At 48.1% G+C, this 27,356-nt stretch overlaps 1 protein-coding gene across 2 annotated transcripts in view; it reads right to left on the reverse strand.

Annotated features, from left to right (window-relative positions):
• The window catches only part of rev1 (REV1 DNA directed polymerase), a 141,337-nt gene extending 124,143 nt beyond the window's left edge, over positions 1 to 17,194 (reverse strand). For both annotated transcript variants that reach the window (XR_011591337.1, XM_070873050.1), the window contains exon 1: positions 17,006 to 17,194. The gene's annotated coding sequence lies outside the window, so the exon portion shown is untranslated. The remainder of the gene's footprint in view (positions 1 to 17,005) is intronic.
• Positions 17,195 to 27,356: the final 10,162 nt, after the last annotated feature.

Here is a 27,356-nt window from a genome sequence, read left to right on the forward strand (position 1 = left end):
GATTAAGTACATTCTTGCTATTGAGGGAGTGCAGCGAAGGTTCACCAGACTGATTCCCTGGATGGCAGGACTGACATATGAAGAAAGACTGGATCGACTAGGCTTGTATTCAATGGAATTTAGAAGAATGAGAGGGGATCTCATAGAAGCATATAAAATTCTGACGGGACTGGACATGTTAGATGCAGGAAGAATGTTCCCGATGCTGGGCAAGTCCAGAACCAGGGGTCACAGTCTAAGGATAAGGGGTAAGCCATTTAGGACCGAGATGAGGAGAAACTTCTTCACTCAGAGAGCTGTTGGCATATGGAATTCTCTACCACAGAAAGTTGTTGAGGCCAGTTCGTTAGATATATTCAAAAGGGAGCTAGATATGGCCCTCACGGCTAAAGGGATCAAGGCATATGGAGAGAAAGCAGGAATGGGGTACTGAAATGCATGATCAGCCATGATCATATTGAATGGTGGTGCAGGCTCGAAGGGCCGAATGGCCTACTCCTGCACCTATTTTCTATGTTTCTATGTAAGAGGTGTGTTCATCAGTGCTAAAAATAATGGGTTCAATGGCCTTCCTTATACTTTACATATTTTGATACTGTTGCAATTACTGATGAAGACATTTGACCTAACTAAATAAATTTTTCCTGTATTGGGTGGGATTGTGGAAGACCTTTTCATACACTCTCTCATGGATCTTCCAGTGACCTCTTATGTTTACTGCAGAAATAGTGTCAACATGTGGGTCATTCACAGGGGACATCGCCCTCTTGCTGGAGCTCTGTTTATTGACTGGAATGGGCATCTAAATCAAAGTCAAAATGCTGATCACTGCCTTGGCACTTACAGATCTCTACATCAGTTACTGCACAAGCATGAGTTATAGGGGCCAAAATTGTCCCCCGATTGAAAAGGGACGCACTCACTGTTTTTTTAGTTGATCCACCGCCCCAATCCATGGAGCGCGTTTCACGCAGTTTTGCCCCTTTTATTCAACCGCCAGAAGTGGTGTTGGTGCAGAGTGGACGTCGGGAGCTGTCATCAGTACAGAATGTGTGGGGGCAGAGTTGGGGTGGCCTGATTGAAAGCTGTTCCAACCACTCGAGGCAGTGTTTGTGTCCATTACTGCTTTATATGAGGGCTGCTGCGAACTCTGCAGTGAGTTTATTTGGACCCAATGGGTCACCAGGGAGGGCTTTGGCCGGGCCAGTGGCCCAGTACCCAAGAAGGGGTGCCGGGCTGCCTGTTGGCGGCCCGGCTGAACTCGTGGCCGCCATTGTCAGGCCGACTTCGGAGTTGGCCGACAAGTAAAATAAAATGGCAGCCGTGGCAGTGTGCCCTCCCCCTTTAACGGCGGATGCACTGCCCAGCCTCAGGCAGCTTCCTGCAGGGGAAAGCTGTCAGTGGCACCAACCGGCAACGGTGCCACTCCCACTGGGCAAGTTCCCACGCAAAGCGGAAAGGGAGTCGCCACTGATCGGTAAGGGGTCGATGGGGCGGCAACATGGGCGGAGCAGAGACGTTCTCCACTGGAAAATTCCACAAAGGCAATTTGTGAAATGTCAGCGACTCCACGCCGACTGAGCGGTGATTGCTTACCGCACCGTGGCCGCCTCTTTGAGCTCTTAAAGGGATCATTTCAGCCCCATAAACTCTAAATACTTCAATAACCTCAAAGGTGTCTTTGGCATCAAGCCAGCCACAGAGCACCAGACCTGAGCAGTTTTACAACTACAAGTGGAATAAATTCTGAAAGTCATGCAAGACCCTGATGGCTTTTTCCTAAGCAGGATCCTTAATCTAAACCTCATTCTAATTTCTTGGAGCTGAAACTACATTTCTCTGAGAAACCAGTCATCAGTGTTTCTTTTCATTGGGATGAACGGGACATGGACATTCGTGATAAGAAAACTTCCAAATGAACCTGGTTGAATTTTTTGAAGAGGTGATTAAAGTAGTGGACAGGGGAATGTCTATGGATGTTATTTATATGGACTTCCAGAAGGCGTTTGATAATGTCCCTCATAAGGGACTGTTAACTGAAGCTGAAGCCCATGGAATTTAAGGCAAATTATTGACCTGGTTAGAAATTGGCTGAGCGGCAGGTGACCGAGAGTAAAGAAAATGAGCAGGTACTCTATTTGGCAGGATGTGACCAGTGGTGTACCGCAGGGATCTATATTGGGGCCTCAACTATTCACCGTATTTATTAACGACATAGATGATAGGATAGAAAGCCACATATCCAAATTTGCCGATGATACAAAGATAGGCAACACAGTAGGCAGTGTGGATGAATGCATAAAATTACAAAAGGGTATTGATAGATTAAGTGAATGGGCAAAACTATGGCAAATGGATTTCAATGTAGGCAAATGTGAGGTCATCCACTTTGGACCTAAAAAAGATAGAACAGGGTACTTTCTAAATTGTGAAAAGCTAAAAACAGTGAATGTCGAAAGAGAATTGGGGGTACAGGTACATATATTAAAATGTCATGAACAGGTACAGAAAAGAATTAAAAAGGCTAATGGCATGCTGGCCTTTACATCTAAAGGACCAGAATACAAGGGGGTAGAAGTTATGCTAGAGCTACACAAAGCCCTGGTTTGACCACACCTGCAGTACAGTAAACAGTTCTGTGGGCACCACACCTTAGGATGTATTGGCCTTGAAGGGAGTGCAACAAAGAATGACGAAAAAAATGATTAAGGGAAGATAGACTATGAAAATAAACTGGCACAAAGTATAAAAACAGATAGCAACAGTTTCTATAGGAATATAAAAAGGAAAAGAGTGGCTAGCGTTAATGTTGCTCCCTTAGAGGACGAGACCGGGGAATTAGTGATGGTGAACATGGAGATGGCAGAAACTCTGAACAAATATTTTGTATCAGTCTTTACAGTAGAGGACACTAAAAATATCCCAACAGTTGGGGGAAGGAACTTAATAAAATCACAATCACTAAGGAGGTGTTACTCAGTAAGATAATGGGACTAAAGGCAGATAAATCCCCTGGACCTGATGGCTTGCATCCTAGGGTCTTAAGAGAAGTAGCGGCAGGGATAGTGGATGCATTGGTTGTAATTTAACAAAATTCCCTGGATTCTGGGGAGGTCCCAGCAGATTGGAAAACTGCAAATGTAACCCCCTATTTAAAAAAGGAAGCAGACAAAAAGCAGACAAAAACTATAGACCAGTTAGCCTAACATCTGTGGTTGGGAAAATGTTGCAGTCTATTATTAAAGAAGCAGTAGCAGGACATATGGGAAAGCATAATTCAGTCAGGCAGTCAGCATGGATTTATGAGGGGGAAGTCACGTTTGACAAATTTGCTGGAACTCTTTGAGGATGTAACGAACAGGGTGGATAAAGGACAACCAGTGGATGTGGTATATTTGGATTTCCAGAAGGCATTCGCTAAGGTGCCACATAAAAGGTTATTGCACAAGATAAAAGTTCACGGGATTGGGGGTAATATATTAGCATGGATAGAGGATTGGCTAACTAAGGGAAAACAGCGAGTTGGGATAAATGGTTCATTCTCGGGTTGGCAATCAGTAACTAGTGGGGTGTCGCAGAGATCAGTGCTGGGACCCCAACTAAATACAATCTATATTAACGACTTGGAGGAAGGGACTGAGTGTAACGTACCCAAGTTTGCTGACGATACAAAGATGAGAGGAAAAGCAATGTGTGAGGACACAAAAAACCTGCAATCGACAGGCTAAGCGAGTGGGCAAAAATTTGGCAGATGGAGTATAATGTTGGAAAGTGTGAGGTTATGCACTTTGGCAGAAAAAAATCAAAGAGAAAGTTATTATTTAAATGGAGAAAAATTGCAAAGTACAGCGGGACCAGGTGCATAAAACACAAAAAGTTAGTATTCAGGTACAGCAAGTGATCAGGAAAGCCAATGGAATCTTGGCCTTTATTGCAAAGGGGATGGAGTTATACAGGGTATTGGTGAGGCCACACCTAGAATACTGTGTACAGTTTTGGTTTCCATATTTCCAAAAGGATATAATTGCTTTGGAGGCAGTTCAAAGAAGGTTCACTCGGTTGATTCTGGAGATGACGGGATTGACTTATGAGGAAAGGTTGAGCATCTACTCATTGGAATTCAGAAGAATGAGAGGTGATCTTATCGAAACGTACAAGATTATGAGGGGGCTTGACAAGGTGGATGCAGAGAGGATGTTTCCATTGATAGGGGAGACTAGAACTAGGGGGCATAATCTTAGAAGAAGGGGCCGCCCATTTAAAACTGAGATGAGGAGGAATTTCTTCTCTCAGAGGATTATAAATCTGTGGAATTCGCTGCCTCAGAAAGCTGTGGAAGCTGGGTCATTGAATAAATTTAAGACAGAGATAGACAGTTTCTTAACCGATAAGGGAATAAGGGGTTATGGGGAGCGGGCAGGGAAGTGGACCCAAGTCCATGATCGGATCAGCCATAATCGTATTAAATGGCAGAGCAGGCTCGAGGGGCCGTATGGCCTACTCCTGCTCCTATTTATGTTCTTATGAGACCTACATCTTACAAACATTAATGGCCGGCAGCATTTGGTAGTAGAAGATCAAAACTCGCAGGGACCAGCCCAGTTTCACATTCTCAACCTCAGTGCCCAGGCTAGCTCAATCTGTATATCCTCTCTCCCACTGGTGCCAGAGTTTAAAGAAACTAAGCGAGTGTTAAAAGTCACCACCGAGAGCAGCAGTAGAAACAGTGCTGCTTGCTGAGTAGAAATAGGAGCCAGACTAGTAACACCCTGGCTATCGCAACTGCTGAAATAGTAACAAGCAAGTTGTGAGGAGGACACAAAGGGATATAGATAGGCTAAGTGAGTGGGCAAAAATTTGGTAGATGGATTTGGTGGGAAAATGTGAGTCCATGATCATATCAGCCATGATCTTATTAAATGGCGGAGCAGGCTCGAGGGGCCAAATGGCCTATTCCTGCTCCCATTTCTTATGTTCTTATCTTATTGAAACGTATAAGATTCTGAGGGGCCTTGGCAGAGAGGATGTTTCCCCTCATGAGGGAATCTAGAACTAGGGGGCATAGTTTCAGAATAAGGGGCCGCCTATTTAAAACGGAGATGAGGAGGAATTTCTTCTCTCAGACGGTTGTGAATCTTTGGAATTCTCTACCCCAGAGAATTATGGAGACTGGGTCATTGAATATATTTAAGGTGGAGATAGACAGATCTTTGAGCGATAAGGGAGTCAAAGGTTACGGGGAGCGGGCAGAGTTGAGGCCAAGATCAGATCAGCCACGATCTTATTGAATGGCGGTGCAGGCTCGAGGGGCCAAATGGCCTACTCCTGCTCCTTTTTCTTATGTAACGCATTTTGACATGTGAAATGGTTATGGAACTTAGATTGAAGTGTTTCAATTTAAACAGTGAATTCAGTCTTCACATTTAATGTCCATTTTTCATAATCAGGTTTAGCCATCTGAATGTGGAGCATCTCCAGTGCTCCACAGATCTTACATAAGCTGGCACTTATTCACCTCTCCATCTAACATCCTCTAACTCCCACCCCACCCTTTCATCCTGGAGTGACTAACACTCCACCCCTCCTCACCACAGCATCCTTCTATCTTACCGCTTTCCTGGGTTGAACTACAAAATATCACGAATTTCTAGCTGCTCCTGAGAAATGGCAGGCAATTCACACATGTACAACACAAGCTATATTAAGAGCTGTGGTTTGCGAAAGAGATTGCTGAATACCAATTGTCACAAATCCTTCCATTCTTACCCACTTATGCTCTGACCTTCCTCGATTTGCGAATGCACATCAGAATAAAAGGAAGATTGTTTCCTTTTCATGCCGTGCAATTAAAGAAAGATGCTATTTATGTTTCTGATTATTTGTGGCTGTCCTCTCAAAACACAACTGTGTGTCTATTTACAAGCTGGGTACATGCAAAACATTGATTGATTACAGGAAGTATTTGCATGCCAAGGGTTGCCTGTCAATGCACAAACACTTGGCTTCCTTTCATTTGGCCAGGGCAGATGTGATTAATCAACACATAAAAAGGACATTAGCCCAAATGTAATCATTGAATATAAACCTCTACATCCAAGTTCTTGCAGTTGATTCCCCCAACACTACCAGTAATGCTTTTCTCAATAATCCTAAAATCAAACACAACTTTGTGTCAGCAAAACATTCTCTTACCCAAACAAAAACATTGTATTCCCTATAAAACAAGATTAACAGACCATAATTGCCATGGAACTGCTTATAAGGCAAGACCAGGCCAAGCGGTTACAAACCCACAAATAACAAGATGAGTACCCAGATTCATTCCAATTAAATTTCTTTCTTTCTTTTCACTTAAATGACATGTTTTCAAATCTGAAGTTTTAGAAAAAACAAACACTGAACTCTAGCCACGAAAACAGATGCACTTGATAGCGCTCTCCAACCAAACACTATGAAGTCGTTGTATCAGGAGTGTCCAAAACTAAGGCTGAATTCGGACTAATTGTTGCTCCAAATCTCTCCTTGTGCCCTTTGGTTCAAGCTGTCTCACTCTCTGTAGTGCTGGTTAAGTACCAAATCTTAGACCATCAATCCTGCCTAACCTGAGAAAGACATGCTTTGTGGCACATTTTATATTAAAGGTGCTATGTAAATGCAAGTTGTTGTTGCACCAGCAAAAACAGCTAGAGAGATTGGGGCATAAGTGACTAAGCACTTTAATCAAAAGCTGAGGGGGGGGGGGGGGGGGGGGAAATAAGAGAGCAGACAGAAAATGGGAAGGAGACAGCAGAGATAGAACAAAGAACTTAGACTTTGAGTGCACGACAGTGTGTGTGCAAGTGATGGACACAACAGACACTGTCATTTACGGAAAAGTCTTCAACCATCTCAGCCCCTACCTGAATCCCTTCTTCTCGCTACCTCTCTGCCTTGAAAAGCCGTTGAAAACCGATCCCTTTGGCCAAACTTTCAGAACCTCTCGTAACCCACCCATTAACGGTCAGTGTCTGTACAGTATAATGGCCTAGAAATCCCGGCCTCCCCGGGTCCGTACCGAGTGTGTATGCTGAAGGCATCGCAAAAGCCGGTTTTCAGCACACAATGTGCATGCACTTTGGCAGAAAAAAAATCAAAGAGCAAGTTATTATTTAAATGGAGAAAGATTGCAAAGTGCTGCAGTACAGCGGGACTTGGGGGTCCTGGTGCATGAAACACAAAAGGATAGTGTTATGTCTTGAATAAAGAGTCAGACTAGATACTGCAGCCCAAAGTAAGGTGTGACCGTAGTCCTTTATTACAGATCTGAGTACCTCTCCAGCCTGTGAGGCCTCCTTATATACAGATGCTCCCAAGGGATTGTGGGATCCCTTGGCACTTCAGGGGATAAGCTCTCTGGTGGTTAGACATGGTATTTACAGGTTTACATACATAACACCCCCCCCCTCCCCAAAGTCAATCGTGTAACTATTTACAATGCGAGTCGATCTGGGGCCTTCCTTTCCCTGGTTGATCGTCTCGGTGCAAATGCTGGTTTTGGCGAGTCGTTTGTTGGGCCCTCGCTGGGCTGCTGCGCAGATGGCTTTGCTGGGCTGCTGGGGGTGGTGAGTCCTGCTGGGCTGCTGCGGGTGATGGGTTCTGCTTCGAGGTCAACCGCTGGGTCAGTTGCCATGTGTGTGTATTGGAGGGTCGAAAAAGGTGGAGTCTATTGAGAGTTGTTCTGGATAGTCCATAAATCTGAATTTGGTTTGGTCCAAGTGTTTCCTGCAGGTGAGTCCATTTGAGAGTTTGACCACAAACACCCTACTCTCCTCTTTGGCCAAAACAGTGCCAGGAAGCCATTGGGACCTTGTCCATAGTTCAACACAAATACAGGATCATTTATCTCAATTTTGCATGACACATATGCGCGATCATGATATGTATTCTGTTGAAGCTGCCTGCTCTCTACCTGTTCGTGTAGATCAGGGTGTACTAACGAGAGCCTCGTCTTATGTGCCCTCTTCATGAGCAGTTCAGCGGGAGGGACCCTGGTGAGCGAGTGGGGTCTTGTGCAGTAACTAAGCAGGACTCGGGATAAGTGAGTCTGCAGTGAACCTTCAGTTACCCTTTTCAAGCTCTGCTTGATTGTTTGAACTGCTCGTTCTGCCTGACCGTTGGACGCTGGTTTAAACGGGGCAGATGTGACATGTTTGATTCTATTGCGGGTCATGAACTCCTTGAACTCAGCACTGGTAAAGCACGACCCATTGTCACTTACAAGGACATCAGGCAGGCCGTGCTTGGCAAACATGGCCCGTAAGCTTTCAATGGTGGCAGCGGACGTGTTTGCCGACATTATCACACATTCAATCCATTTGGAGTACGCATCTACAACCACTAAGAACATTTTTCCCAAGAATGGGCCTGCATAGTCGACCTGAACCTTGGACCACGGTTTGGAGGGCCAGGACCATAAACTTAGTGGTACCTCCCTGGGTGCATTGCTTAACTGTGACCATGTATTACATTTGTGCACGCAGGACTCTAAGTCTGCATCGATACTGGGCCACCAGTGGGATCTGGCTATCGCTTTTATCATTACGATGCCTGGGTGGGTGCTGTGGAGATCACTGATCACTGTGGAGGTCCCTGCCCTTTTTTGGCACCACTACCTGATTACCCCATAGGAGGCAGTCTGCCTGTATAAATATTTCATTTTTGCGCCGCTGGTAAGGCTTTATTTCTTCCTGCATCTCGAACTAGAGCAACTCCCATGGAGCACATTTGTCGGGCGGTAACAGGTGATTGCTCACTCTCAAATGCTTCCATTACCATGACTAAATCTGCGGGCTGTGCCATCTCCACTCCTGTGGTGGGCAATGACAGCCTACTGAGAGCATCGGCACAGTTTTCTGTGCCTGGCCTGTGGCGGATGGCATAGTTGTATGCGGACAATGTGAGCGCCCATCTCTGGATGCAGGCTGATGCATTCGTATTTATCCCCTTGCTTTCAGAAAAGAGGGATATAAGCGGCTTATGCTCGGTTTCCAATTCAAATTTGAGCCCGAACAGATATTGATGCATTTTCTTTACCCCGTAAACACACGTTAACGCTTCTTTTTCGATCATGCTGTAGGCCCTCTCAGCCTTAGACTTCTGGATGCAAAAGCAACCGGTTGCAATTTCTCAAATTTATTAGCTTGTTGCAATACACATCCGACCCTGTACGACATCGCATCACATGCTAGTACCAAACGTTTACATGGATCGTACAACACAAGCAATTTGTTGGAACATAACAGCTCCCTAGCTTTCTCAAAGGCATTTTCTTGGCTTTTACCCTATATCCAGTCATCTCCTTTACTCAGTAAAGAGTGCAGGGGTTCTAACAGTGTGCTAAGACCTGGTAAGAAGTTACCAAAATAGTTCAGGAGTCCTAGAAACGACCGCAGCTCCGTCACATTCTGTGGTCTCGGTGCATTCTTGATTGCCTCAGTCTTCGAATCGGTGGGCCTGATGCCATCCGCCGCGATTCTTCTCCCCAGGAACTCCACTTCAGGCACCAGGAAAACGCACTTCGAGCATTTTAGCCTGAGCCCCACACGATTAAGCCGACTAAGAACCTCCTCCAGGTTCTGCAGATGCTTGACTGTGTCCCGACCTGTAACCAAGATGTCGTCCTGGAAGACCATGATGCGCGGGACCAACTTCAGCAAGCTTTCCATGTTCCTCTGGAATATTGCCACGGCCGATCGAATCCCAAACGGGCATCTGTTGTAAATAAAGAGATCTTTGTGCGTGTTGATGCAGGTGAGGTCTTTCGACGAGTTCTCCAGCTCCTGCGTCATGTAGGCCGAGGTCAAGACCAGCTTCGTTAGCATCGCAAATAGGTCGTCTGCCTTTGGTAGCAGGTATTGATCCTGCAGTAAGAAATGATTGATAATTAATTTGTAATCACCACAGATTCTAATGGTGCCATCTCCCTTGAGGACTGGAACAATTGGACTGGCCCATTCATTGAATTGATCGACGAAATGATGCCCTCTAGTTGCAGCCTGTCCAGTTCGATCTCCACCCTCTCTCTCATCATGTAAGGTACCGCTCTCGCCTTGTGATGGATAGGTCATGCCCCCGGAATCAAATGGATCTGCACTTTTGCTCCTTGGAACTTCCCGATGCCTGGTTCAAACAGCGAGGGGAACTGGTTTAGGACCTGGGCACGAGGTGTCGTCGACAGACGAAAGCGCTCGGACGTTGTCCCAGTTCCAGCGTATCTTTCCCAGCCAGTTCCTGCCGAACAGCATGGGACCATTGCCCGGTACCACCCAGAGTGGTAACTCGTGCATCTGTCGGAGACCTTTACGGTAGCACTGCCAATTACGGGAATCAATTCCTTTGTGTACGTTCTCAGTTTAGTACGAATGGGAGTCAGGACCGGCCTTGAGGCCTTGCTGCACCACAATTTATCGAAAGTCTTTTTGCTCATTTTGGACTGGCTTGCGCCCGTGTCCAGCTCCATGGATACTGGGAGTCCATTTAATTCAACCTTCAGCATTATCGGGGGACACTTTGTGGTAAATGTGTGCACCCGATATGCCTCTGCCTCCTCGGTCTGAGGCTCTGGTTCGTCGTGATCCACTGTGGATTTGACCTTCTCTGCAACATGGTGGTTTACAGGAGTAGCAGGGTTTGCAGCTCACCTGCACATATGTTGGAGGTATCTCACTGTTCCACAGCCCTTGCAAACGTATCCTTTGAAGCGGCATGAATGGAAACGATGATCACCTCCGCAGCGCCAACAAGGTGTTAATGGCCTTGTAGTCACCACCCTTGATAGTGGACTCTGTCATCTGCAGACGTGCAGCTACAGGCGTGGAAAGCCTGCCCTGTACATTTCGATTCGAAAACGTTACTTTGTTCACAGTACTTGCAGCAGCAGTTGTTTGCTGAGAAATTTGTTTGGTATTGTCACTGGTGGCGACAAACGCCTGGGCTATCGCTATGGCTTTACTCAGGGTTGGGGTCTCTACAGTCAAACGTTTCCGAAGTATTACTTCATGGCCAATGCCGAGTACAAAGAAGTCCCTTCAAATGTCCAAGTGTCCTTCAAATTCGCAATGTCCTGCAAGGCGCCTTAGCTCGGCGACGTAGCTCGCCACTTGCTAGCCTTCAGACCTCTTGTACGCGTAGAACCGATACCTCGCCATCAGAACGCTTTTCCTCGGGTTCAGATGCTCCCGGACCAGTGTGCACAACTCATCGTACGACATGTCTGTGGGTTTCGCTGGAGCGAGCAGAATTTTCATGAGGCCATATGTTGGTGCCCCGCAAACAGTGAGGAGGATCGCCCTTCGTTTGGCAACGTTCGCTTCTCCTTCCACGAAGTATTGGTTGAGTCGCTCCACGAAGGTTTCCCAATCATCTCCCTCCGAAAATTTCTCCAGGATGCCCATGATTCTCTGCATTGTTGGGTTCATCCTCTATATCTCGTCGCCAGTTGTTATGTCTTGAATAAAGAGTCAGACTAGATACTGCAAGCTCAAAGTAAGGTGTGACCGTAGTCCTTTATTACAGATCTCAGAGTGCCTCTCCAGCCTGTGAGGCCTCCTTATATACAGGTGCTCCCAAGGGATTGTGGGATCCCTTGGGACTCCAGGGTTAGACATGGTATTTACAGGTTTACATACATAACAGATAGTATGTAGGTACAGCAAGTGATCAGGAAGGCCAATGGAATCTTGACCTTTATTGCAAAGGGGATGCAGTATAAAAGCAGGGAAGTCTTGCTACACAGCTATACAGGGTATTGGTGAGGCCACATCTGGAATACTGCGTGCAGTTTTGGTTTCCATATTTACGAAAGGATATACTTGCTTTGCAGGCAGTTCAGAGAAGGTTCACTAGGTTGATTCCGGAGATGAGGGGGTTGACTTATAGAAACATAGAAAATAGGTGCAGGAGTCAGCTATTCGGCCCTTCGAGCCTGCACTGTCATTCAATGAGATCATGGCTGATCATTCCCTCAGTACCCCTTTCCTGCTTTCTCTCCATAACTCTTGATCTCTTTAGCCGTAAGGGCCATATCTAACTCCCTCTTGAATATATCCAATAAACTGGCATCAACAACTCTCTAAGGCAGGGAATTCCACAGGTTAACAACTCTCTGAGTGAAGAAGTTTCTCCTCATCTCAGTCCTAAATGGCCTACATCTTATCCTGAGGCTATGTCCCCTGGTTCTGGACTTCCCCAACATCGGGAACATTCTTCCCGCATCTAACCTGTCCAGTCCCGTCAGAATCTTATATGTTTCTATGAGATCCCCTCTAATCCTTCTAAACTCCAGTGAATAAAGGCCCAGTTGATCCAGTCTCTCCTCATATGTCAGTCCAGCCATCTCTGGAATCAGTCTGGTGAACCTTCGCTGCACTCCTTCAATAGCAAGAACGTCCTTCCTCAGATTAGGAGACCAAAACTGAATACAATATTCCAGGTGAGGCCTCACCAAGGCCCTGTACAACTGCAGTAAGATCTCCCTGTTCCTATACTCAAATCCCCTAGCTATGAAGGCCAATGCACAAGAGATTGGTGTACAAAATCAAAGCGCACGGTATTGAAAGTAATGTACTGACATGGATGGAGAACTGGTAGGCAGACAGGAAGCAGAGAGTCGGGATAAATGGGTCCTTTTCAGAATGGCAGGCAGTTACTAGTGGGGTGCCGCAGGGCTCAGTGCTGGGACCCCAGCTCTTTACAATATACATTAACGATTTAGATGAAGGAATAGAGTATAATATCTCCAAATTTGCGGATGACACTAAACTGGGTGGCGGTGTGAGCTGTGAGGAGGACGCTAAGAGGCTGCAGGGTGACTTGGACAGATTAGGTGAGTGGCAAATACATGGCAGATGCAGTATAATGTGGATAAATGTGAGGTTATCCATTTTGGGGGCAAAAACACGAAGGCAGATTATCTGAATGGCGGCAGACTAGAAAAAAGGGAGCTGCAACGAGACCTAGGTGTCATGGTTCATCAGTCACTGAAAGTTGGCACGCAGGTACAGCAGGCGGTAAAGAAGGCAAATGGTATGTTGGCCTTCATAGCTCGGGGATTTGAATATAGGAGCAGGGAGGTCTTAATACAGTTGTACAGGGCTTTAGTGAGGCCTCACCTGGAATATTGTGTTCAGTTTTGGTCTCCTAGTCTGAGGAAGGACGTTCTTGCTAGTGAGGGAGTGCAGCGAAGGTTCACTAGACTGATTCCAGCGATGGCTGGACTGACAGATGAGGAGAGACTGGACCAACTGGGCCTTTATTCACTGGCGTTTAGAAGGATGAGAGGGGATCTCATAGAAACATATAAGATTTTGATGAGACTGGACAGGTTAGATGCGGGAAGAATGTTCTCGATGTTGGGGAAGTCCATAACCAGGGGACATAGTCTTAGGATAAGGGGTAGGCCATTTAGGACTGAGATGAGGAGAAACTTCTTCACTCAGAGAGTTGTTGACCTGTGGAATTCCCTGCTGCAGAGAATTGTTGATGCCAGATCATTGGATATATTCAAGAGGGAGTTAGATATGGCCCTTACGGTTAAGGGGATCAAGGGGTATGGAGAGAAAGCAGGAAAGGTGTACTGAAGGAATGATCAGCCATGATCTTATTGAATAGCGGTGCAGGCTCGAAGAGCCGAATGGCCTACTGCTGCACCTATTTTCTATGTTTTCTATCCCATTTGCCTTCTTCACCGCCTGCTGCACCTGCATGCCAACTTTCAATTACTGATGAACCATGACATCCAGGTCTCGTTGCACCTCCCCTTTTCCTAATCTGCCGCCATTCAGATAATATTCTGCCTTCGTGGTTTTGCCCCCAAAATGGATAACCACACATTTATCCGCATTATACTGCATCTGCCATGCATTTGCCCACTCCCCTAACCTGTCCAAGTCACCCTACAGCCTCTTAGCGTCCTCCTCACAGCTCACACCGCCACCCAGTTTAGTGTCATCTGCAAACTTGGAGATATTACACTCAATTACTTCATCTAAATCGTTAATGTATATTGTAAAGAGCTGGGGTCCCAGCACTGAGCCCTGCGGCACTCCACTAGTCACTGCCTCCCATTTTGAAAAGGACCCATTTATTCCGACTCTCTGCTTCCTGTCTGCCAACCAGTTCTCTATCCTCATGAATACATTACCCCCAATACCATGTGCTTTAATTTTGCACACTAATATCTTATGTGAGACCTTGTCAAAAGCCTTTTGCAAGTCCAAATACACCACATCCACTGGTTCTCCCTTGTTCACTGTATTAGTCACATCATCAAAAAATTCTAGAAGATTTGTCAAGCATGATTTCCCTTTCATAAATCCATGCTGACTTGGACCGATCCTGTCACTGCTTTCCAAATGCGCTGCTATTTCATCTTTAATAATTGATTCCAACAGTTTCCCCACCACAGATGTCAGCCTAACTGGTCTATAATTCCTTGTTTTCTCTCTCCCTCCTTTTTAAAAAAGTGGTGTTACATTAGCTACCCTCCAGTCCATAGGAACTGTTCCAGAGTCAATAGAATGTTGGAAAATTATCACCAATGCATCCTCTATTTCTAGGGCCACTTCCTTAAGTACTCTGGGATGCAGACTATCAGGCCCTGGGGATTTATCAGCCTTCAATCCCATCAATTTCCCTAACACAATTTCCTGACTAATAAGGATTCCCTTCAGTTTCTCCTTCTCACTAGACCCTCGGACCCCTAGTATTTCCGGAAAGCTATTTGTGTCTTCCTTTATGAAGACAGAACCAAAGTATTTGTTCAATTGGTCTGCCATATCTTTGTACCCCATTATAAATTCACCTGGTTCTGACTGCAAGGGGCCTACGTTTGTCTTCGCTAACCTTTTTCTTTTCACATATCTATAGAAGCTTTGGCAGTCAGTTTTTATGTTCCCTGCAAGCTTCCTCTCATACTCTATTTCCCCCCTCCTAATTAAACCCTTTGTCCTCCTCTGCTGAATTTTAAATTTCTCCCAGTCCTCAGGTTTGCTGCTTTTTCTGGCCAATTTATATGTCTCTTCCTTGGATTTAACACTATCCCCAATTTCCCTTGTTAGCCAATGGTTGAGCACCTTCCCCGTTTTATTTTTACGCCAGACAGGGATGTACAATTGATGTAGTTCATCCATGTGATCTTTAAATATCTGCCATTGCCTATCTACCGTCAAGCCTTTAAATATCATTCGCCAGTCTATCCTAGCCAATTCACGTCTCATACCATCGAAGTTACCTTCTTTAAGTTCAGGACCCTATTCTCTGAATTAACTGTGTCACTCTCCATCTTAATAAAGAATTCTACTATATTATGGTCACTCTTCCCCAAGGGATCTCGCACAACAAGATTGCTAATTAGTCCCCTCTCATTACACAACGCTCAGTCTAGGATGGCCAGCTTCCTAGTTGGTTCCTCGACATATTGGTCTAGGAAATCATCCCTAATACACTCCAGGAAATCCTCCTCCACCGTATTGTTACCACTTTGGTTAGCCCATTCTATATGTAGATTAAAGTCGCCTATGATAACTGCTGTACCTTTATTGCACGTGTCCCTAATTTCCTGTTTGATGCCATCCCCAATCCCGGTCAAGGTCTTCCTGCGGGCGATCGACTAGAAAACGTTTTTTAAAAAGATGCGCACTTATCTGTTCCTACTGCGCCCATGAGTGATCCTGGTCCTAAAGCCTTCACTCACTGCGCATCGGACCGCGTGCATGACAGGGCGTCCGTAAGCTGGAGCTGCAATCACATGGCTCTAGGCAACCAATGTACAGTATTTTCTCATTCATAATAATGGGAACTCCGTAAGTAGGAATTCCCATTATTACAAATGATAAACAGCCCCCAAACACCCAAAACAAAAATTTAAAAATAGAAAAAATACATCACATATTTAAGATTAATTTAAATTAGTTATTTGTCTCATTAAAAAAAAATTCCGATTTATAAAAAAAAAGTAATTATGGTTTAAAATAAGCTTACTGTAAGGTTTTTAAACAATGAAATGTGTTCTTAGAATTTTATTTTATTATGTTTTAAAACTCTTTTGCCTGCAAAAGTCAGCTATCCACCTGCTTTTATCAGGTGCAAGAGTTTTCAGGACAAGATATGGGTAAATACAGCAATCTTACCCATGCCAATGTCTTGGCTGTGGAGATGCAGAGGATCTGTCAAGCTGGAGCTTGACAGATCGGAAAAACCAGTTTTCAGTGCATAAGAACATAAGAAATAGGAACAGGTGTAGGCCAAAAAATCTAGGCTGACATTCCAGTGCAGTGCTGAGGGAGCGCTGTCAGAGGCACCGTCTTTCAGATGAGACGTTAAACCGAGGTCCCGTCTACTCTCTCAAGTGGACGTAAAAGATCCGATGGCACTATTTCGAAGGACAGCAGGGGAGTTGTGTCCTGGCCAATATTTATCCCTCAATCAACATAACAAAAGATTATCGGGTCATTATCACATTGCTGTTTGTGGGAGCTTTTGTGCAAATTGACTGCCGCGTTTCCATTACACCAGTGACTACACTCCAAAAGTACTTCATTGGTTGTAAAGTGCTTTGAAACGTCCGGTGGTTGTGAAAGGCGCTATATAAATGTGTCTGTTTTTCAGATTGAGAAAGTATCCTCGCAGATTGAGGAGAGTGCCCTTTGATCCCAGGATTGCCACAGGGATCAGTGTGAGAGGAGCTGTGGGCTACAGACGGCGGCCCGGTGGCCGGCAGCTGGGACCCTTACCCTGGGGAGGGGAGGGAAAGGGAGGCGGGCCCCGGGCCTGTGCGGTCTGGGCTCTGCCCTCTCCCCGGGGATGTCCCGCTGGGGAAGCGCCCAGACTGTTGTGTCTCAGTCCGAGCGCCGGGCCGCGGATTGAAAGCGGCGGCCGGGCCAGGCCGGGGGGAGCAGGGCTGACCGCCGGTCCCTCAATGCCGGAGCCGCCGACCATAGTCACGGTCACGTACCCGGGAAACACTCACCTCTCACGGCCTCGCACTCATCCCGGCCTCGGTTACCGGCTGCCTCCGCCTCCCCGGTGCCGCCGCCCACTCTCCCTGGCCAGCGGCCTCAGTCTCTCACTCCGGCCCCCGGCTCCGCGCTCTCTCCATTCCCGGCCACTGCTCTCCTCCCGCCCCGACCGACAGCCAGACCGCCCGCTCCGCCTACAGCCGCCCAGACACTCACAGCGGCCCCGGGCGGTGGGACCGGGTAACTGCACCCGCCTCCAACAGCGGCCCCGGGCGGTGAAACCGGGTAACTGCACCCGCCTCCAACAGCGGCCCCGGGCGGTGAGACCGGGTAACTGCACCCGCCTCCAACAGCGGCCTCGGGCGGTGAGACCGGGTAACTGCACCCCCTCCAACAGCGGCCTCGGGCGGTGGGACCGGGTAACTGCACCCGCCACCAACAGCGGCCCCGGGCGGTGGGACCGGGTAACTGCACCCGCCACCAACAGCGGCCCCGGGCGGTGGGACAGGGTAACTTATCATCATCATCATAGGCAGTCCCTCGGAATCGAGGAACACTTGCTTTCACTACTAAAGTGAGTTCTTTGATGGCTGAACAGTCCAATACGAGAGCCACAGACCCTGTCACAGGTGGGACAGACATTCGTCGGGGGAAGGGATGGGTGGGACTGGTTTGCCGCGCGCTCCTTCCGCTGCCTGCGCCTGACCTCTTCCCACTCACAGCATTGAGACTCGAAGAGCTCAATGCCCTCCCGGATGCACTTTCTCCACCTCGGGTGGTCTTCGGCCAGGGTCGCCCAGGTGTCAGTGGTGATGTCGCACTTCACCAGGGCGGCTTTGAGGGTGTCCTTGTAACGCTTCTGCTGCCCACCTTTGGCTCGGTTACCATGAAGGAGCTCTGCGTAGAGCAATTGCTTAGGGAGTCTCGTATCTGGCATGCGAACTATGTGGCCTGCCCAGCGAAGCTGACCGAGTGTGGTCAGTGCTTCACTACTGGGGATGTTAGCCTGGGCGAGGACACTGATGTTGGTGCATATGTCCTCCCAGGGGATTTGTAGGATCTTGCGGAGATATCATTGGTGATATATCTCCAGCGACTTGAGGTGTCTTCTGTACATCGTCCATGCCTCTGATCCATACAGGAGGGCGGGTATTACTACATGAGCTTGGTGGTAGGTTTGAGGGCCTGGTCTTCGAACACTCTTTTCCTCAGGCGGCCGAAGGCTGCACTGGCACACTGGAGGCAATGTTGAATCTTCGCACCAATGTCTGCCTTTGTTGACAAGAGGCTCCCGAGGTATGGGAAGTGGTCCACGTTTTCGAGGGCCGCGCCGTGAATCTGGATGACAGGGGGCAGTGCTATGCGGCGAGGGCAGGCTGGTGGAGGACCTTTGTCTTACGGATGTTAAGCGTAAGGCACATGCTTTCATATGCCTCAGTGAATACATCGACTATATCCTGGAGTTCAGCCTCAGAATGTGCGCAGATTCAGGCATCGTCCGCATACTGCAGCTCAACGACAGAGGTTTGGTTGATCTTGGACCTGGCCTGGAGGCGGCATAGGTTAAACAGCTTCCCACTGGTTCTGTAGTTTAGTTTCACTCCAGCGGGGAGCTTGTCGACAGTGAGGTGGAGCATGGCAGCGAGGAAGATTGAAAAGAGGATTGGAGCGATGACGCAGCCCTGTTTGACCGCGGTCCGGATGTGAAATGGGTCTATAATGGATTCGCTGGTAAGGATCACGGCCTGCATGTCGTCGTGGAGCAGGTGAAGGATGTTGACAAACTTTCGGGGGCAGGCTGGTGGAGGACCTTTGTCTTACAGATGTTAAGCGTAAGGCCCATGCTCTCATATGCCTCGGTGAATACATCGACTATATCCTGGAGTTCAGCCTCAGAATGTGTGCAGACGCAGGCTTCGTTTGCGTACTGTAGTTCAACGACAGAGGTTTGAGTGATCTCCTCAACTGCCTTCTCCCTGTGGCCGAGGAGCTCCTCCCGGAGTCACAGTGCGGATTTTGTCCCCTATGGGGAACAACGGACATAATCTTTGCAGCACGACAACTGCAGGAAAAATGCAGGGAGCAGCGCCAGCCCTTATACATGGCCTTTTTCGATCTCACAAAGGCCTTTGACACTATCAACCGTGAGGGTTTATGGAGCGTCCTCCTCCGTTTTGGATGCCCCCGAAAGTTTACCGGGTAACTACACCCGTCACCAACAGCGGCCCCGGGTGGTGGAACCGGGTAACTCATCGTCATAGGCAGTCCCTCGAAATCGAGGAAGACTTGGTTCCACTCTAAAAGTGAATTCTCAGGTGACTGTACAGTTCAATGCGAGAATTACAGTCACTGTCACAAGTGGGACATACAGCGGTTGAAGGAAAAGGTGGGTGGGGAGTCTGGTTTGTCGCACGTTTCTTCCGCTGTTTGCGCTTGATTTCTGCATGCTCTTGGTGACGAGACTCAAGGTGCTCAGCGCCCTCCCGGATGCTCTTCCTCCACTTAAGGTGGTCTTGGGCCAGGGTTTCCCAGGTGCCGGTGGGGATGTTGCACTTTATCAAGGAGGCTTTGAGGGTGTCCTTGAAACGTTTCCGCTGCCCACCTGGGGCTCGCCTGCGGTGTAGCAGTTCCGATGGAGCGCTTGCTTTGGGAGTCTCGTGTCGGGCATGCGGACAATATGGCCCGCCCAACGGAGCTGGTCGTGTGTGATCAGTGCTTCGATGCTGGGGATGTTGGCCTGAGCGAGAACACTGACGTTGGTGCGTCTATTCTCCCAGTGGATTTGCAGGATCTTGCGGATGCAGAGACGGTGGTACTTCTCCAGCGCTTTGAGGTGTCTACTGTATATGGTCCACGTCTCTGAGCCATATAGGAGGGTGGGTATCTGTTGTGTCCTTAGATGCTCTAACAATGACTCCACAAGGCAGTGTGTTGTACTTGAACTGTAATGACCTTAGTCCTTTATTAGTTAACTCCAGAGTGAAGATCACACCTGGTGGCCTGCCTTTTATACTAGGCCAGGCACACCTATACAGGTAACTACGAGTCTCCCAATGCTGTGCCCTCTGGTGGCACACCTTGATGTAGTACCAACAGCGGCCATGTAAGTTACATGACATCACTCCCCCCTGAACCCTCAGTGCAAATCGCCTCTGCAGTAACTATGCTCTGGACTTAGCTCGATATGGGTTCTGTCTGGTAGACCTCTGGTGGGCCGACTCAATCTTGGGTGGGTAGTTGGTTCAGTAGTGTGCTGGTGGTTGCTGTTTGTGTGTGTGTGTTCCTGACCACTCCATTCTCTCCCCCTCCCACATTGGTGTGGCGGAGGCTCCTGACATTCATGTACCGACAAGTTCAGGTGAGTGGGTTTTGCATTTTTTTTGTGTTCCGTAGTGCGACAAGTGCGTTAGATGCCCTGTTGATGCGGTGACCAGTGCGTAAGGACAAGCTAGTTCCGGAGCTGCTGGTGGTATCCCTGCAGTCTGGTGGCGGCTCAGTGCCTGGTGCTGGCAGTGGGAAGCCGGTTGGCTCACGTAGCCTGCTCTCGGGCTGTTGCCGTGGTCTCTAGCGTCAGGCAGATTCACAGATGTTTGTGATCCCCCCCCTCCCCTTGTCTTTTCTTTACGCCTTGGGTCCCAGCTGCTCCCTGAGGAGCTGTCGTCTATCAGTGCACAGGGAACCGCTGACTCGCTGGCCTGAGCATCGCTTGGTTTGAGATCCTGGCTGGTGCTTGTTTCCTCTGGGGAAACACTAGCGGGTGACCCTACATCTCGGGGTATGGCCTTGGTGCAGTTGGTGCCATCGGTTGCCTGAGAGATGGAGCCAACCCAGGGCATGGTATCACTACCATTGCTGTTGCCCTGCTGAGGTCGCTTGCTTCGCAGCTCGTGTGTTGGCTGCTTGTGGTCACACTTAGTGGTGCACGACTCTGGTCCCCGGCGCGCAGGCAACAGCATTAGGTAGCTCTCTGGACCTGTGTGCACCCGATGGGTGTCTGCCCGCTGCATTGGCTGCGTGCAGTGGGAATTCTGCATCGCACAGCTTTTCCTTACTTGTGATGGACACTCTAGGGGTCCGATCACGGTCGCGTGACTTTTCCTCGCTGGTTGCAAATGCACAGTTCAAATCATCAATTACACATTGTACATAATCGCGTGACTTTTCCTCGCTGGTTGCATGTATACAATTCCAATCATCAGTTACACATTTTTCATGGTCAGTTACACACTTTACATAATCCATTACACCTTTAGTCTCTAACTTACAATTCTTGTTACATTGCTTAAATGTGTGAAACTGTCCCTTTAATTGTAGTGGGTGGCAGGCCTCCTTTAAGAGAGCCTTGCTTGCTTTACCCCAATCCGCTTCTCTGTTTGGTGTCATGTGTCGCTCCATCAGCGCTGCACCTCGTGGTCTGGCCGCGGCCATCTTTGTCTTCAGCACATCACCTCGTGGTTCGGGTTGCGGTGATCCTCTTCTCCCTGGGTTCTGCCCCCGCAGTTGGGAAATTGCTGCTGGATCCGATTTTCTCTCTCCTGCGTCCTGCCACCGGAGCCTGGAAGGTGCGTTTGGGTCGTCTCAGCTGGATCATCTCCATGGAGTTGTGCTGAGCGGTCTGTGTCTCGGGTGCTGTGCTGGTCTGCTCATCGGTGCCGGGTCCACCCTCAGGTGAGGGCTTGCTTTGCCTCTGAGTGCAGAGGGCTTCGATCGCTGGAGGGGTGAAATCTTTCCACTTCCAATGGATCTTCTCCATCTACCTTCTGTTGAGCGAAGTTGGTCCATCACCTGCAATAATCCACAGAGGTAACTTGTGCACCGCGCCATCATGGAGTACTTTTACATTCACACTACCAACGACTGGTGTAGGTGCACAGTTTTGCCTGAACCGGGGCCAACTCGGGTCGTTCAGCCAGATTGTCCCATAGCCTCTCAAAGGCTCCTTGATTCATCACTGACTGGCTCGCCCCCATGTCCACTTCCATGAAGACTGGACTTCTATCTTCAGTGAAAAGCACTCGGTGGTGCAGGTAAACATGCTGTATGCCTCCTCATGGGACTGGGCTACCTCTCTGTCTAACAATTCATAAACCATGCTGGATTCATGGCCATCTGCGGACTCCTCATCGACTTAGTGAGTCCTATTTCTCTTACACATTCGCTGAGATGGCCCTTTGTGCTGCAGCCTTTGCAAATATAGTCTTTAAAATGGCACTGGTGAGCCCTGTGATTCCGTCCGCAATGCCAGCATGGTGCTACTCGATTAGCCCCCCTCGGCGGACTCTGAGTTAAGGGACTTGGGGGCCTGTTCTCTCTTCCCTGAGAGGATTCACGCTCTACAGTCGAGCTCCTGAACAGCGCCACTCTGTGCACAGTACCTGCTGGGTTTGAGTCCTGAGGGTGAGTCATCTGCCGAGAGCTGCAGGTCGAGGTCATGAATGACTGGCTCACAGAGATGGCCTTCTGCAGTGTGACTGTGGTATCCGCTGACAGTAGCTTGTGAAGAATGCCAATGACAAAAATGTCCCGCAGAACTTCGTTGAGGTGGTTGCCGAACTCGCACGGTGCCGCCAGCCTCCTGAGGTCTGCGGCGTACTTCGCGACTTCCTGGCCTTCGGGCCGCCGGTGGGTATAGAACCGGTGTCTGGTTATGAGAATGCTTTCCTTGGGCTTGAGTTGCTCATGGATCAGGGTTACGAGCTCCTTGTACGATTTGGTCGTTGTCTTCGCTGGTGCCAGCAAGTCCTTGACGAGGCCATAGACGTTGGGCCCACAACTGGTTAGCAGGATAGCGAGGCGCTTATCAGCCAGTGCAGCCGGGTGGTCTCCTGCCAGGTCATTTGCTGTGAAGAAATGTTCTAGCCTCTCCACAAAGGCATCCTAATCATCATCATCGGCGAGCTGCTGCAACGTACCAAGGGTAGCCATTTCCCTGTGAAAGTTCGTAATCACGTCGCCAGTTGTTGTGTCCTTAGATGCTCTAACAATGACTCCATAAGGCAGTGTGTTGTCCTTGAACTGTCGTGACCGTAGTCCTTTATTAGTTAACTCTAGAGTGAGGATCACACCTGGTAGCCTGCCTTTTATACTAGGCCAGGCATACCTGTACAGGTAACCTACGAGTCTCCCACTACTGTGCCCTCTGGTGGCACACCTTGATATAGTACCAACAGTGGCCATGTAAGATACACGACAGTATCACTACTGCCGTGTGGACCATGAGCTTGATGCCAGATTTGAGGTCCTGGTTGTCAAACACACTCTTCCTCAGGAGACCGAAGGCTGTACTGGCACACTGGAGAAGGTGTTGGACCTCGTCATCGATGTCTGCCCTTGCTGATAGTAGGTTCCCGAGGTATGGAAAATGGTCCACGTTGTCCAAGGCTGCACCATGGATCTTGATGACTGGGGGACAGTGCTGTGTGGCGGGGTCAGGTCGGTGGAGGATTTTTGTCTTACGGATGTTTAGTGTAAGGCCCATGCTTTCATATGTCTCGGTGAAGATGTTGACTTTAGGGTAACTGCACCCAGTACTAACGGCGCCCTGGGGCAGTGGGACCCGGTAACTACACCCGGCACTGTGCAGTGGAACTGGGCAGGTTACAGCTTGCAATTAGGAAGGCAAATGACATGTTTGGAGTACAAGAGTAAGGAACTCCTGCTACTATTGTACAGGGCTCTGGTGAGACCGCACCTGGAGTACTGTGCAGTTATGGTCTCCTTACTTAAGGAAGATATACATGCCTTTGATGCGGTGCAACAAAGGTTCACTAGATTGATCCCTGGGATGAGAGGATTTTCCTATGAGAAGAGATTGAGTAGATTGGGCCTATACTCTCTGGAATTTAGAAGAATGAGAGGTGATCATTGAAACATATAAGATTCTGAGGGGGATTGACAGGGTAGATGCTGAGAGGATGTTTCCCCTGGCTGGAGAGTCTAGAACTAGGGGGCACAGTCTCAGAATAAGGGGCCGGCCTTTTAAAAATTCAAATTTATTTGAAACTTTCAGGGGGCAAAATGACAAACAGGCCCCCACCTGACTATGCATTTTGATAGCAGGCCATTCACAGCCCTATTGTACACATGTGCCACATTTTCTATGATGAAGGCAGAAGTGGTAGATCAGCAGACACTAATACAAAAGCAAAAAACTGCGGATGCTGGATCCTGAAATAAAAACAGAAAATGTTGGAAATCTCAGCGGTTCTGATGAAGGGTCATCAACCTGAAACGTTAACTCTGTATTTCTCTCCACAGATGCTGCCTGACACGCTGAGATTTCTAGCTTTTTCTGTTTTTAGACTAGTAGACATGTAGGTCTGGCCCTTATAATAACAAATTCTACCAGCAGTGGACTGACAGGGAAAATTAACATTGAATTTATCCCACTGGCATTCAGTTTTTATCAGGATTGTCTATTTATCAGGATTGTCACTGAGAATTTGTCAGTGTTTTTTTTGCTAGACTGCAATTTCATTTGTCAGTATGGGGTCACAATTGATTGATTGGATGTAATTTGATAAATAATGTTGAATGTCTTGTAGTGAAAGCAAAACTCCTGAGAGGCAAGTATAGAAACTGATAGATAGTATCGGTGAACCTCACATATTAACACCACAGAACCCATGTGCTATGGTTGCTCCACAAAGATATTTTAGGTGCAACATAAAGTAGTCAAGCAATCATGTGGGAACATGACTTTAGGATGTTGTTGAAGAACAGTTAAAATTAATTACTGAACAGGCCTCTGGCAATGTGTCAGTAAAGATAGATTTGTTGAATTTTTTTATGTGGTTTCTCCATCCGTATCTTACTCCCATTGTCTTAACCCTCCATCACAGATCACCAGCCAAAAGAGCATTGGTAGAACAATATATTGCAAAGTTACTAACAGATGATGGACTAGAACCTCCACTTTTTTTGCATGCTTAACGTCCACTTAACGCCCATTTTACCGCTGAAAGACATATAATGCCCATATATCGCCCAGTTTGGCACAAAATGGATACCGGCGGGTATTTTTCGGAAATTTATCATCGAGCGTTACTTTCCCCATGTGCTTAACGTGGGGAAAAAATATTACCGCCTGCCCACTTTTTTGGGGTGGAATCATCAGAATGGGCGAATTCAACGGCAATAATATCGCTCGATGCTACTTTCCGCACGGATTTAACGCCGAGATTCAATAATACCGCCCGCCCACTTTTTTTGTCGTAAAGAGCATATTTACCGAAACTAGCAGCCATGAGATCGCCCAGCGTCAATTTCACCACCTCGCACACATATCACCCACAATATCGCTCGCCCCAAAACAACGCCCAGAAAATTGGAACTAACCGGAACTAATCACAGCGTTATGGATGACATGTTCTACATCACATGTCGCGTCCTTTAAAAGGCTGCTGTGCTTCAACCTCGGCGGAGTTCGGATGTACTCTGCAGGTCGTTGGAGTTGATGTGAACATCTCTACAAATATCTTGACCACACTGTGACCAACTGGAATTGAAGAGGTGTCTCTGTTGAGACATTCCTTGTTTGTCACCAATCGGTGGAAAACAGAGAGCTACTGCAATGGGGCCTGCCCTTTCTCACCCTCTCTTGGTGACCAATTACATGTAGCAGACTCGACATCGCCGAAGGAACGCTCCACTGCATTATGTGCCCAATGTAAGACATGACAGACAAATGAGGAGGACCAGACATTACACCCCCTGCAAGTGCAAGGAGAAGCATTCTTACCTCGACTTGCCCGACACCACCTGCCTTTGGAGACTGCGCTTCCACAAAGAGGTTATCACTGAGGTATGCCAGCTGATAAGGGCAGACCTGCAGCCTGCCAGCACCATCAGTACTGCACTGTCCGTCGAGGTCAAAGTCACCGCGGCACTGTTGTTCTACACCTCGGGTTCTTTTCAGGCCACAGCTGCAGACATTTGCGGACTTTCTCAGCATGCCACACATCGCTGCATTAGACAGGTCACTGAAGCCCTGTACGCACGCAGGAGGGACTTGAACAGCTTCCCTATGACCAGGGAGGCACAGAGTGAGAGGACTCTAGGATTCTCCAGAATTGCAAACTTCCCTAAGGTGCAGGGAGCAATAGGCTGTATAGGAGCACATCATGATGCGGGCAACTTTTCAGGATGCTGAGGTTTTCAGGAACCACAAGGGATTCCACTCCCTGAATGTCCAGCTGGTTGTCGACCACCAGCAAATTATACTGGCAGTGAATGCTCAATTTCCGGGCAGCATCCATGATGCTCACATCCTGCGTGAGAGCACTGTATCTGACTTGTTTAACAATGAGCCACAAGGTCAATGCTGGATGCTTGGTGACAAAGGATATGGCCTCGCCACCTGGCTGATGACCCCCCTGCGTGACACCCACACCGAGGCCAAGAGGCGATACAACGAGTCGCAATATCATGGAGGACTGAAGCAGCGCTTTAGATGCCTGGACCACTCAGGAGGCGAGCTCCAATACCATCTTGAGCAGGTATCTCAATTCGTGGTGGTGTGCTCCATGCTACACAAATTGGCTATCAGGAGGGGACAAAAATTGCCTGATGAGTCTGACAGTCCACCTCACCAGAGAGAGGAAGAGGAGGACGAGGAGGCAGACGCTGGCATTGGCCCAGACAATCAGGCTGACGCTGAAGCCATGCCCTTGCCCCCTGTAGACTGCATGAAAGGGTCCATGGTGGCATGATAGCTGCAAGAGCCTTATGTCAGGAGCTCATCGATGATCGCTTTGCCTGAAAGAATGTATTTACAAGGCTGACACACTGCTGGGTGTGCAGGTCATACATCAATGGTGGACAACACCTTGATGACAGTTCAAGTTTAAGTTGATTGAAGTTAAGTGTGATTATACCCTTTGATGTTAAGGAATCACCAGCTATCTGAACCAATGTGCTACAAGGTTTTTGTTATGTATGAATAAAGAGTCTGACCAGATACTGTGAGCTCAAAGTAAAGTGTGACCGTAGTCTTTTATTACAGGTCTCCAGAGTGCCTCTCCAGCCTATGAGGCCTTCTTAAGTACAGATGCTCCCAAGGAATTGTGGGATTCCTTGGGACTCTAGAGGATGAGCCCTCTGTGGTTAAACAATGTATTTACAGGTCTACATATATAATAACACCCCCCTGCCCCCCAAAGTCAATAGTGTAACTATTTACAATGTGAGTCGATCTGTGGCCTTCTTTTCCCTGGTTGATCGTCTCGGTGCAAATGCTGGTTTTGGTGAGTCATTTGTTGGGCCCTCGCTGGGCTGCTGTGCAGCTGGCCTTGCTGGGCTGCCTGGTGTGGTGAGTTCTGCTAGGCTGTTGCATGTGATGGGTTCTGCTTTGTGGTCAACCGC

Source organism: Pristiophorus japonicus, unplaced genomic scaffold (assembly GCF_044704955.1).
Source record: "Pristiophorus japonicus isolate sPriJap1 unplaced genomic scaffold, sPriJap1.hap1 HAP1_SCAFFOLD_409, whole genome shotgun sequence".
NCBI lineage: Eukaryota > Metazoa > Chordata > Chondrichthyes > Pristiophoridae > Pristiophorus > Pristiophorus japonicus.